Source organism: Chionomys nivalis, chromosome 24 (assembly GCF_950005125.1).
Source record: "Chionomys nivalis chromosome 24, mChiNiv1.1, whole genome shotgun sequence".
Taxonomy (NCBI): domain Eukaryota; kingdom Metazoa; phylum Chordata; class Mammalia; order Rodentia; family Cricetidae; genus Chionomys; species Chionomys nivalis.
In genome coordinates, this window is record NC_080109.1 from 48,946,570 (window position 1) to 48,958,608 (window position 12,039).

Genomic DNA, 12,039 nt, shown 5'->3' on the forward strand with positions numbered 1-12,039 from the left:
AAGGGGATTCGTATTGGAAAGGAAGAAGTTAAGCTTTCGTTATTTGTAGATGATATGATAGTATACATAAGCAACCCCAAAAACTCTACCAAAGAACTCCTACAGCTGATAAACACCTTTGGGAATGTGGCAGGATACAAGATATACTCCAAAAAATCAGTTGCCTTCCTATACACTAAGGATAAGGAAGCAGAGAGGGAAATCAGAGAAACATCACCTTTCACGATAGCCACAAATAGCATAAAATATCTTGGGGTAACTCTGACCAAGGAAGTGAAAGATTTATTTAACAAGAACTTTAAGTCTTTGAAGAAAGAAATCGATGAGGACAACAGAAAATGGAAGGATCTCCCTTGCTTTTGGATTGGGAGGATCAACATAGTAAAAATGGCAATTCTACCAAAAGCAATCTATAGATTCAATGCAATCCCCATCAAAATCCCATCAAAATTCTTCACAGATCTGGAAAAGACAATAATCAACTTTATACGGAAAAACAAAAAACCCAGGATAGCCAAAACAATCTTATACAATAAAGGATTGTCTGGAGGCATTACCATCCCTGACTTCAAACTCTATTACAGAGCTACAGTATTGAAAACAGCTTGGTATTGGCATAGAAACAGAGAAGTCGACCAATGGAATCGAATAGAAGACCCTAGCTTTAACCCACAAACCTATGAACACCTGATTTTTGATAAAGGAGCTAAAAGTATACAATGGAAAAAAGAGAGCATATTCAACAAATGGTGCTGGCATAACTGGATGTCAATCTGTAAAAGAATGAAAATAGATCCATACCTATCACCATGCTCAAAACTCAAGTCCAAATGGATTAAAGACCTCAATATTAGTCCGAACACACTGAACCTGATAGAAGAGAAAGTGGGAAGTACTCTACAACACATGGGCACAGGAGAACACTTCCTACGTATAACCCCAGCAGCACAGACACTGAGGGCATCATTGAATAAATGGGACCTCCTGAGACTGAGAAGCTTCTGTAAAGCAAAGGACGCTGTCACTAAGACAAAAAGGCAACCTACTTAATGGGAGAAGATCTTCACCAACCCCACAACTGACAAAGGTCTGATCTCCAAAATATATAAAGAACTCAAGAAACTAGACCGTAAAGGGCTAATCAACCCAATTAAAAAATGGGGCACTGAGCTGAACAGAGAATTCTCAACAGAAGAAGTTCGAATGGCCAAAAGGTCATGCTCAACTTCCTTAGCGATCAGGGAAATGCAAATCAAGACAACTTTAAGATACCATCTTACACCTGTCAGAACGGCTAAAATAAAAAACACCAATGATAGCCTTTGCTGGATAAGTTGTGGAGAAAGGGGTACACTCATCCATTGCTGGTGGGAATGCAAACTTGTGCAACCACTTTGGAAAGCAGTGTGGTGGTTTCTCAGGAATTTCGGGATCAACCTACCCCTGAACCCAGCAATACCACTCTTGGGAATATACCCAAGAAATGCCCTATTATACAACAAAAGTATATGCTCAACTATGTTCATAGCAGCATTGTTTGTAATAGCCAGAACTTGGAAACAACCTAGATGCCCTTCAATGGAAGAATGGATGAAGAAAGTATGGAATATATACATATTAGAGTACTACTCAGCAGTAAAAAACAATGACTTCCTGAATTTTGCAGGCAAATGGACGGAAATAGAAAACACTATCCTGAGTGAGGTGAGCAGACCCAAAAAGAGGAACAGGGGATGTACTCACTCATATTTGGTTTCTAGCCATAAATAAAGGACATTGAGCCTATAATACTTGATCCTAGAGAAGCTAAATAAGAAGGGGAACCCAAAGAAAAACATATAGGCATCCTCCTGAATATTAACCTTCATCAGGCGATGAAAGGAGACAGAGACAGAGACCCACATTGGAGCACCGGACTGAAATCTCAAGGTCCAAATCAGTAGCAGAAAGAGAGAGAGCATGAGGAAGGAACTCAGGACTGTGAGAGGTGCACCCACACACTGAGACAACGGGGATGTTCTATCCGGAACTTACCAAGGCCAGCTGGACTGGGTCTGAAAAAGCATGGGATAAATCTGGACTCGCTGTACATAACGGACAATGAGGACTACTGAGAACTCAAGAACAATGGCAATGGGTTTTTGATCCTACTGCACGTACTGGTTTGGTGGGAGCCTAGGCAGTTTGGATGCTCACCTTACTAGACCTGGATGGAGGTGGGTGGTCCTTGGACTTCCCACAGGGCAGGGAACCCTGATTGCTCTTAGGGATGACGAGGGAGGGGAACTTGATCGGGGGAGGGGGAGGGAAATGGGAGGTAGTGGTGGGGAGAAGGCAGAAATCTTTAATAAAGAAAGAAAGAAAGAAAAAAATTACAGGACAGCAGACCTTATGAACATGGAATAAAACTTAGCAAAGTAACGCAAAAACTATTCTAGGAATGTAAAGTCAGTTCAACTTTTAAAACCCAGTCTATGTAGTTAAAGACATCAATAGACTAAAGAGTATTGTATCTGATGCACAGAGAAAATATTTGTAACTCAATATTTATTCACAATAAAATTTTCAACCAACTAGAAAGACTGTAGTTATTTTCAGTTACATAAAAAGCACCTGGAAAAAGTTTGTGGGCATCAAACATTTTGGGAAAAGAATGAATATTGATCCCTCTATAGTCAGATTTTAGAAAAAGGTCAGCTCAGACCACTCCTATTCAACACTATATTAGAAGTCTTAAGTTAGAGCAGTAACTGTATATATAATATAAAATGTTTGCATATATATGTAAACAGACACTCTGCCATGTAAGACACAATGTCACCATAAACAGGGACTCTGTATCATTAAAATGTTAAGGAAAGGCAAGCTGAAACCACCCTTTACACCTAACACACCATACATACACCATACACCTAACAACAGCTTCTATGGAGAAAGAAACTTTAGAAATTATAAGTGCTGATGAAGATATGGAGTGATAATGATTCTCCTTTGAATCTGATGAGAATTACATTTTAAAAAATGGTACAGCTCTTTTGCCAGTCAACTTTTGTTTCTTATATAGTTAGTCTTGTTTATACCACACTCACTCCTGTGCACTGACCTGTGACCTTTAAATTTCTGACACAAAAACTTGTGCATGAATGCTGATACAAGATTGGTTCAAAATTTCCAAATACAGGAAAAAAGCAAAATGTCTGATAGCAGACAAAGATAAGCTGTGGATGAAATAAAGCTCCAACAGACCGAGCATGGCTGGTGAGCCATAGCTTCTCTTTAAAAACTGGGCAAGACAGCACATGTAAAGCTGCTCTCCCCTCCCTCTCTTTCTCGTGTGTATACAATGTTTCAGTTATGTGATACCTGGAAACTGAAAACTGTGTTGAAAACACATCATCAATTGAGAATTGAAACAAGAGCAGAATTAAAGCCAGTGTCTGCACATAGGAATTTTCACAATGGTTTTCATTTCTCTATGGTGTTTTGGTGGTTGATACATAAATGACTCTATTTGTCAAAAGCCATAGAGTTGAACAACCTTGGAGTGGTATTTATGACATGCATTCTTAGAAGTGATTCTATATTGATGTCTGGACACAAGCAGACTTATTGGAGACTCCAGTGCACATTCACAGACTAATGTACTGTGAATACTATGCTAACTTTGAAATTTTTTCAATGATGTTCTAGGAGATAATCATACACTATGTTTCTAAGAGTTTTAATTATCAGCCATCCTTCTGGTGACCTTCTCCTCCTATCAATGCCTCTCATTCATCACCCAATCATCAATTTTCCAGGCCCAGAGGTAGGATCCAGGGAACCAGAGAGAAGTAGAAGGTCTTTGTACTCTAGTGACTTGGTGACAGTATTTCTCATCTTAAGAATGAGGAACCATTCTACAAACAGCTAAGGAAGGAAAACGAAGGCACCTAATTCATAACGAAGGCAGAGAAGTAAGCAATGAGCAGGTAGGTGACTAGTCATAAGCCAAAAGTTTGACTTTATCTGACAACAATATATTCAGCTACATGCGCACACACGCACGCACGCACACACACACACAGCACAAAAAGACATCAAAGTAGGACAGGGTTTTGCTAGGATGAAGGGGTCATCAGGAATGATCAGGAAGAGAGAATGATGGAGCAAATATGATCAGAATACATCCTATACCCATGTATGAAATTGACAAAATAAGGCAGAAGGGACTGGGCAGGGTTTTTTGTTTGCTTAAGATTATTTGTGTGTATGTATTTGTTACTTGCTTATCTTTGTGTACATGTGCATCTTCTGGATCGCTCCATTCCCTGGGGAATGGAGTTAGCTCACCTAGCATGGGCCTGATATAGACAAGAGGTTAGGAAGTGGAGGGAAGGATTTGCATGCAAATGAGGGGAAGGCAGAAGCAACTTTAGGAATAAAGGGAAAGGTAAACTATCCAGGAAGTTTGTGGTTTGCTAAGAATAGCTAAACTGAAAGTTACCAGCAGGCCATGCCCAGTCCCTGTCATGCAGCCTCCACCCCAACTCAGCACACAACTCTCCCCATTGCTCTCTAAAAGGGTCCTCTTTGTGTTAGCCTGGCTTCTGACTTGCTCCAGAACCTCCTACTTCATATACTGGTGCCCTTGCCCCATCAGGTAGGCCACAGATGGCTCCCTGGAGAGACAGAGGAGTCTTCACAGACAGCAGCAACAGCTCACAAGTATGAGCCACACCTTTGCCAGGCATATTCTAACTAGAAGCCCCCATTCCCTATATGTGGAATATTGTCATCTATAATGTGACTGCTGAACTCTCCACACCCAGAGGCTGTGCTGGTCTGCATCACTACTGAGTCAACCACTTTCCCAAGTGTGTAGAGCTCTACAGAAGAAAAAATAAAAACCTCAAGTGGTGCAAAGTAGTACCATTAAAAACTGACAGTGACTCATTGTAGCTAGACCTGTGGCAAGAATCATGAAAAAGGGACTCAATTACAAGCTTTACTTTTATCATTATTTTTAGATAAAAGGAAATCAGACTGGGAACTGGACAGGATTTAGTATGGTCTGGGAAAGATTTGTAGGTGATCATTTACTCTAAAAAAATTACCAAATTTCAATGCCACAGGATCTTCTGGAATCTAGATACTAAAAATCAATCTATTGAGAGTAAAGGCTACACTGGCCTCACACATCATCATGGAACATGGGCTTTACTGGCCTCAAACATCAATGTGGAAGATGAGCATGAGTCTTTAGTGAGCTCCTATAAGAATTCTGTAGATTTAAGAAGCTCAGCATACCCGGAGAACAGACGTGAGATAAGACTGTTGCTCACTCTGCATCCATCCCACTGGTGTAAGCATAAGAAGGAATACCACTTCTCACACTGGGACTCCTGGACTTACACAGACAGGTGAAGTCTAAGAGAAGAAAATGTGACCTGAATTGGATATATAGTATCAAGTTATATATCACATAAGTTGTCTATAACATAAGACTCATGCAGACCACTGGGCAAGGAACAGAATTTGTCATCCCAAAATAAACATGAATTCCATGGGACAGATGCAAAAGTAGAGTTTAGGAATAAAGCCAATTTCCAAATAAGCGATGAACTCAGCATATGTGGACAAACTGTATATGAGCTGTCATTAAGAATACAGGGGACGACTTGATTCTCAGCACAAGGGGGTAAGACTCTCACATGCCAACCTAGCCTCTTCCACCAGCATGGCTTTCCTACATACTGAACACTGCTTTAAAATACATAGTCCTTACAATCAGAAGCAGTAGTCACTCCCAGACAACAGAATAAGGCAAGCAGAAACAGTATGTTGATCAGACAATCCAGTTCATCTGAGCTTATCTTTCATGACAACCCTTTGAAACAGTTTAGCTAATGTTTATCCACTGAATGCTCTCATTAGTTAGCTGTGACAAGATTCTTTTGGGGAACCTCTTCCTTTTTCCTTGTACCCCATCAGTGGTCTCAAGAATTGCCACTATTCTTTAGGTATTTAGGATAGACATGGATAGGGACATCTCTATTTTGATTTGTGTCTTTAAAGTTTTCCTATGTGCACAGTTTACTTGGGAGATATTTCATTATAACAGATTTATTAGGTTCTTGTTTGTCAGATACTAGAATATCATAGCCAAGTTGCTAGTTTCAAAGTAGCCTTCTGAGAGCTGAACTGAGTAGCAAAAGGCACAAAGGCAGCTGAGATAATCTGAAACATACAGTTTATTTCTTTGGAAATCAGGGATTATGAAGAACATGAGATTGATAGGCATAGAATCCCAAAACCCCCAAGTTCTTGCTCTCAGCAGTTAACTGCTCCATTCAGCTCACCTTTGTGAGAATTGGGATAAACACTTGATTCCTTTGCCATCTGTAGTTAAGAAAGCCAGGAGAACTGTTTAATAGAAATGCTGCAAAGGGTCAGTGTCTGTGGTGAGAAAGACTGCCTCCACCCATAGACCCAGTGTTTAAACATTTGCTGCCCGGATGGTCCAACTGTTTGGGAACGATTAGGAGGTGTGGCCTGGAAGTGTGTCACTGGAAGTGGACTTTGAGATGTTAAAAGTCCACATTATTCCGGTAGCCACACACATGGATCAGACACAAGCTCTCAGCTACTGTTCCAGTGCCCTGCCTGACTGCAGCCATGCTCCCCACCATGATCCATTACATGATTTCTTTTGTAAGTTGCCTTCATTACGGCATCTTTTCACAGCAATAGAAAAGTAGCCAAGACAGCAACCCAAGACAGACTCACGCCACTCTTCAGTCCAAGGACTCAGACCCTCAGTCTCTTAGGGATAATTTCCCTTTACACAGAACCACAAATTAGGCTGCATTATTTAAATCTGCCACCAGTCGGCTCAGTTTTCATTAACAGAAATTTTAGGTAGGTAGTTTTAATTCTTTCCTCTTATAGGACATGGCAAACTATCACCCCTGAAGTCTCACTTCAAAAGAACACAGTCTTTTTTTGACTGGATCATGACTGCATTTTCAGTGCCAACAGGAAATGATGAAGAAAGGAAGACCACTTACTGGGGGAGGGGAAAATGAGTTCAAAATTCCTTTAAAAAGAATTTTCACAGAAAATAATCTTAAATGTTTGCTAGGACAGCATAAGAACCAGGAGACTGACTTCCAAAAAATCTGCAAAGATGTCCAGAGTGGAGGCATAGGCCAATAATTTAGGACATGGAAATAGAATTATAAGACTGAGCCCAACTTGGATTATATAGTAAGATTCCATCCCCAAAAGGAAACATCATGGAACTTAGATTTTTACACACACACACACACACACACACACACACCATATACTTTCAACAAAATCTTAATTGTATTTTTAGCATTCAATGATGAAATGACTTAATAAAAGACCAGGTATTTGGACTGTCATCCTGGCCTCTCACTCTCCAGTGTCTGCATGGAGTGGATGGAAACACCTATCCCAGGGGTTCCTCTTCTACAAATGTATAAACAGTTCCCTTTGAAAATGAAGTACAGTAATTGACCTTCATGGACTCTCTGAAGTGACTCAAAGCCAACCTATGCACCAAATCAAACTGATAAATCTATTCTGAGTTTTGACCCTACTGCATGTACTGGCTTTGTGGGAGCCTAGCCGGTTTGGATGCTCACCTTCCTAGACCTGGATGGAGGGGGGAGGACCTTGGACTGCCCACAGGGCAGGGAACCCTGACTGCTCTTTGGACTGGAGAGGGAGGGGGAAGGGAGTGGGGCATGGGGAGTGGGGGGAGGGGGAAGGGAAGCGGGGAGGAGGCAGAAATTTTTAATAAAAAAAGTTTTTAATAAAAAAAATCTATTCTACCCATGGGTTCTCTCTGTATGTGTATCAGTTTGTAAATAAAGTTAATAAAGGAGTTTCCTAGGAGGTGGCTGAGTTTCTATGTGTAGAAACATGGCTAGAGAAAGTCAGAGGGGCAGGCTGTGGACCAGGGAGGTGACTCAGCATGTAAAACTGCAGGCTGCACATGGCAGCACCTACAAACAGTGGCTGTGTCTGTACTCCCAGCTCTCCTATGAGGAGATAGGAGACAGATATGATGAGAAAAGGCTGAAGCTCAGGGTCCAGCTAACTTGTGTGTGTAGGACAGTAACAGAAACAATGGAGACAACCCACCTCAAAACAAAAACAACAAAAAACCAAGGTGTAGGAAAATCAACTTGCCCTTTGACCTTCACACACACGTTTAGGCACTTGTACTCATATATAAAATAAATGAACTTATTTTAAAATGCCTTCATGGTGTGCTGTACACAAACAAGTACTGTTCTCTAAGTACAGACAACAAGATTAATCTTCATGGTCAATCTATGAAACAACTAACTACCTCTAGCACCATTTCATAGGGGAGGAAACATGTCCAACAGCCATGAAGGTCAAGCTGAGCAGATACTAAGTCATACTCCATCTACAGGCTGGAGAAAAGACACTAACATCCCCAAGCATCTCACATGCAGTGATGCTTTGAAGAACACATCAAACTGCTAACAACTCATTAGTGAGAAACTGGTTACAACTTAGGTGCACATCAGTTGTTATACTTTTTGTTGATTTTCTTCACATGTATGAGCTGCAGTCAACCCCATGTCAATGAGAACCTCACTCCCCTGTTACCTCCTGCACAAACAAGTTCACAAAAGCACACTTACTGTCACACCATACCCTATTATGTCAGTGGTGAGCCAAGCACTTTCTTTTTTATAAGAATTCTAATGCACATTCCAGGAATACTCTATTCTTTATTAATTTTATGAAGCTATATATTTTTCTCCACTCCCCTCCCAGTCTCTCTCCTCTCCTTTTTCCCTCTCCCATGGTCCACACGCTTCCAATTTACTCATGAGATCTTATCTTTTTCTACTTCTCATGTAGATGCATGTATGTCTCCCTTAGGATCCTCTTTGTTGTCTATGTTCTCTGGGATTGTGAATTGTATGATGGTTTTTATTTGCTTTATGTCTAAAAGTCACTTATGAGTGAGTACATATGATATTTGCCTTTCTGGGTATGGGTTACCTCACTCAATATGTTTTTTAGATCCATCCATTTGCCCACAAATTTCAAGATATCATTATTATTTCCTACTGTGTAGTACTCCATTGTGTATATGTACCATATTTTCCTTATCCATTCTTCAGGAGAGGGGCATTTAGGTTGTTTCCAGGTTCTGGCTATGACAATGTTGCTATGAACATAGCTGAGCATATGTCCTTGTGGTATGATTGAGAGTCCTTTGGATATATACCCAAAAGTAGTATTGCTGGGTCTTGAGATAGGTTGTTTCCTAATTTTCTGAAAAATTGTCATACTTATATCCAAAGTGGATGTACCAGTTTTCACACCACCAGTAATGGAGGAGTATTTCCTTTACCACACATCCTCTGCAGCAAAAGTTGTCATCAGTATTTGTGATCTTGGCTATTCCTACAGGTGTAAGATGAAATCTGAGACTTGTTTTGATTTGCATTTCTCTGATGGTTAAGGATGTTGAGCATTTCCTTAAGTGTCTTTCAGTCATTTTAGATTTCTCTGTTGAGAGTTTTCTGTTTAGGTCTGTACTCAATTTATTATTAAATTATTTGTTCTTTTGATGATAAATTTCTTGAGTTCTTTGTATATTTTGGAGATCAGACCTCTGTCTGATGTGGGGATGGTGAAGATCTTTTCCCATTCTGTAGGCTGTCATTTTGTCTTGCTGACTGTGTCCTTTGGTTTATAGAAACTTCTCAGCTTCAGAAGAAACCATTTATTAATTATTTAACTCAGTGTCTGTACTACTGGTGTTATATTTGGGATGTGGTCTCCTGTGCCAGTGCATTCAAGTGTACTTCCCATATTCTCTTCTATGAGGTTCAGAGTGGTTTGTATGTGTTGAGGTCTTTGATCAATTTGGACTTGAGTTTTGTGCATGGTGATAGATATGGATCTATTTTCATTCTTCAACATGTTGCTATCCAGTTCTGACAGCACCATTTGTTGAATATGATTTCTTTTTTTCCATTTTATATTTTTTGATTCTTTGTCAAAAATCAGGTATTTGTAGGTGTGTGGATTGATATCTAGGTCTTTGCTTTGGTTTCATTGGTCTTAATGTCTGTTTTTATGCCAATACCAGGCTGTTTTCAGTACTGTAGCTCTGTAGTAGAGATTGAAGTCAGGGATTGTGATGCCTCCAGAAGTCCCTTTATTGTATAGGAGATTGTTTTGGCTATCCTGTTTTTTTTTTTTTTTTTTTTTTTGCTTTTCTATATGAAGCTGTGTATTGTTCTTTACAGGTATGTGAAGAATTTTGCTGAGATTTTGATGGGCACTGGATTGAATATGTAGATTGCTGTTGGAAAGACTGACATTTTTACTATGTTAATTTTAACATAGTATGGGAGATCTTTCCAATTTCTGATGTCTTCTACAATTTCTTTCTGCAAAGATTTAAAGTTCTTATCATACAGGTCTTCCACTTGTTTGACTAGAGTTACTCCAAGATATCTTATGTTATTTGTGGTTGATGTGAAGGGTAAAATTTCTCTGGTTTCTTTTTCAGCCCATTTATTATCTGTGTAAAGGAGGCCTACTTTTTTTCAAGCTAATCTTGCATCCTGCTATATTACTACAGGTATTTATGAGTTGTAGAAGTTCCTTGGGAGAAATTTTGGGGTCAATTATGGAAACTATCATATCTTCAGCAAATAGTGAGAGTCTAACTTCTTCTTTTCTGATTCGTATCGCCTTGATCTCTCTTGGTGTCTTATTGCTCTAGCAAGGACCTCAAGTACAATATTGAATAGATATGGAGAAACTGGACAACCATGTCTTGTTTCTGACTTCAGTGTGATCACTTTGAGTTTCTCTCAATTTAGTTCGATGTTAGCTTGATGCACGTTGCCTTTATTATGTTCCTTGTAACCCTGTTCTTTCCAAGACCTTTATCGTGAAGGGATGTTGTATTTTTTCGAAGGCTTTTCAGCATCTAATAAGATAACCATATGTTTGTTTTCTTTTTTTACAGTTTGTTTATATGGTAGAGTATATCGATAGATTTTTGTATGCTGAACCATCACACCATCTCTGGTATGAAGCCAACTTGATCACAGTGGATGATTTTTCTGATGAGTTCTTGGATTTGGTTTGCCAATATTTTATTGAGTATTTTTGCATCAATGTTCATGAGTGAGATAGGTTTGTAATTCTCTTTCTTAGTAATGTCTTTGTGTAGTCTGGGTATCAGGGTAATTGTAGCTTTGTAAAACGATTTTGGCAATGTTCCTTCTGTTTCTATTTTGTGGAACAATTTGAGGTGTATTGTTATTAGTTCTTCTTTGAAAATCTTGTAGAATTCTGTGCTGAAACCAAGTGGATCTGGACTTTTTTGTTTTTTTGGTTGGGAGACTTGATGACTGTTTCTACTTCTTTAGCAATTTTAGGTCTATTTGTTTGGCTGGTCTTGATTCAATTTTGGCAAGTGATATTTATCCAGAAATTTGTCCATGTCTTTTAATTTTTCTAATTTTGTGGAGTACAGGTTTTTGAAGTATGACCTCTGATTCTCTGTATTTTCTTTGTGTCTGTTGTTATGTCTCACTTTTCATTTCTGATTTTGTTAATATGGATATTCTCTCTCTGCCTTTTGGTTAGTTTGGATAAAGCTTTGTATAATTTGTTGATTTTCTCAAAGAAACAACCCTTTTATGGATTCTTTGAATTATTTGTATTTTGTTGATTTTAGTTCTCAATTTGATTATTTCCTGCCATCTAGTCCTCCTGAATGAGTTTGCTCCTCTTTGTTCTAGAGTGTTCAGGTATTTTGTTAACTTACTAGTCTGGAATTTTCCCAGCTTCTTTATGTAGGCATTTAGTGCCGTGAACTTACCTCTTCACACCCATACATTTGGGTAAGTTGTGTAGTCATTTTCATTGAATTTTAGAAAGTCTTTAATTTTCTTTCTTTATATTTTCCTTGATCCATTGAAAATTCAGGTAAGCATTGTTTAATTTCTATCTATT